We start from the raw sequence: 2,537 nt of genomic DNA, 5'->3' as shown, positions 1-2,537 counted from the left end.
AGATTAGCCCATCAGATATTACCCTCAATGGTCTTACACATAACCTCTCAACCCATAATGATCATACACTGCCCAACAAGAGAGGACCTCTCCCTCAGCTGCAAGGAACAGTGTTGCATTCTCTGCTTATATGGATCCCGGGAATTAAAACATTCTTGCAAACATTTTAGAAACCATAATATATATACTTTTATATCTCATATAAAATATATTTTGCAAAACAAATCTCAATGATTGAAATCGGCTGCCGACAGTCTTGGTTTCTGATGGAGGGCAATCCGACCGGTCTTAGCTGTCAATGATTTTTGCCTCTGACTAGAGCGACGGGGAGCCTGAAACGGAGAAGATGAGGGAACTCCGGGGGGAACCCGGTGAGATAACTCCGAAGCTCAATTTAGTATTCTCTCAAAGGCAAAGTAAAGATCAGATGACACAAAGTTCACATACCTTGTTGTTGGGGGTAGGGGGCCTTTTATACCACTTCGCGTACTCACTCTGAAGCCCCTGTCAGGTCGAGTATGATTACCTTTGTTTATGCCAGTTTGGGTGTCGTCCTTTCTGCTGGGACAAAATCGCCACTGCTCCTTGTTGGAGCCGTCTCTGTAACTAGAGATGGCGGTGTCAGGTGGTCGTTTGAAGTGCGGCCGTCAAGTGTCAGATCCCAAGTCAGTCAGGTGCGCCGCCCCTGGGTACGAACTTCCTCGGTGTCAGGCATGGTACGGTTCGTTCGATTTGGCGTCCTGGAGGCGGTGCTGGAGTGGTGAGCGAGGTGAAGTCTTGAGTTTAGAGGTATGTCCTGTATTGCCAAAGTGCATACTAGTTCGGTGAGGTGAGTCCCGAACTGCTATAAGGCATGCCAATTCGGCGAGGTGTGTCCCGAACTGCTACATGGAAGGCCAGTTCGGGTTACCGTCTAAGTGGCTTGGGGCCTAAGGGAGAGTTCGGGCTCCTAGTAGGGAGTTCAGACTGCTGGTAGGGGAGTTCGGTCTGCTAGTTTCTCCCCTTGATGCTCGCGCCTTAGGCATGTTTTTGTGCCGAGCTGTTGCCTTTGCCATGTGTTGCGTAACTATGAGGTTGGGCCAAATCTTCCTTCATTAGTTTCCATCAGTGAGAGTGCATCCCCGATCATTACCTTTGTCTGACAAAGGGACTGATCCTGTCACTATGATCACCCACTCAGATGAATTCTCAGACTGTCCCAATATACCTAGGTTTTGACCCCGTTAAGGATCTCACTGATTGGTATATCAAAGATAGCCCAATCCAACACCTAGTGCAGTATCATAATCGAGTCTAGGGGTTGGGTGTAACTTTTCAGTTTTGCCCATCAATCTCCAAGGTCCAAAGCAATACTGGAAATCTGGTCCAATTCATAGATTCAATTAATCCTACACTGTATGTGCCTAGGGTCTCACCCTGGCAGCTGAGACGGGCCACCCCAACCGACTTGGTGGCACCACAGTGTCAGCCTTAGCAGAATAGGTCTCCCCAGACCGATCCACTAGCTGTGAATATTGTAAACTAACACGAGTCTCATTAAATGTTCAGTTTAAGGGTATTACACAGAAACATACCAAGGGAACATGAATCAAATATGCACTTTTATTCATTTACAATAAACTCATAAAGTACATCATTCTGATTGAAGCTAAGGGCATACAAAACTGTCTAACAGTACCAACCGTTGAGGGAAGCTTCATTTTAATACTTCCCCCAATAGTTGAACATTTATTCATTGTTTCACTGATGTGGTGCCTAATGGCACATAGTTGTTTATAAATGGTTTATCAAATACTTTTCTCGGTTTTGAAGACAAATCAAATACAAACATTTATTTAATAAATGGAAACTAAACCAAGCACATACTTATGAAGAGATAATGAGATAGAAACATGCTTTTCAAACTAGAAACTCAACAACATGGTTGTGGTTCACTATTGGAATTTAAAGATACAGATCATTTTAAATATAAAAGATAAAAACATGTTATCTGTGTCTTTTAAGAGCCTATTTATTTTCAAACAAAGTAGTTTCGATTTATTTCAAACTCACAACATGAAAAATAGTTAAACCCCTCAGTAATTAAATTATAGAACAACCTGCTTGTAAAAAGACAATTTTCTTCCTGAATAATTTTTAAAACATATGATACATGAGTAAGTATTTTTATCATCTCTTGCATAGTTTCTTTCAACAATTTTCTTTTTACTTCTTGAAAATGAAATAAAAATGAACTGTTACCATTATATGAGTTTGGATCTATTGACCGGAAGAAACTACAGTTGCAGATTGGGAATATCTCCCCATGAATTGTAACAAAGAGTAAAAGAGATTTTTCCAATGTCGGAAGTTGAGGATTTAGGCTTTACATGTGTTCAACTTTTGCTTTTTGTATTCTATTTTCTTGTTTTATGAAATTTTTATTTTATTTTATTTGGCTTTATGAGGTTACAAAACAGGGGATTTGATCCCATCACTGGTGGCAACAGGAATTACCAAATGTTTGGTCGGCTATTATCAAATAATTAACCATACTT

The sequence above is a fragment of the Nelumbo lutea genome, chromosome 6, assembly GCF_056320005.1.
Source record: "Nelumbo lutea isolate HS-2025 chromosome 6, American lotus-T2T, whole genome shotgun sequence".
NCBI lineage: Eukaryota > Viridiplantae > Streptophyta > Magnoliopsida > Proteales > Nelumbonaceae > Nelumbo > Nelumbo lutea.
This window is presented reverse-complemented; position numbering follows the sequence as displayed.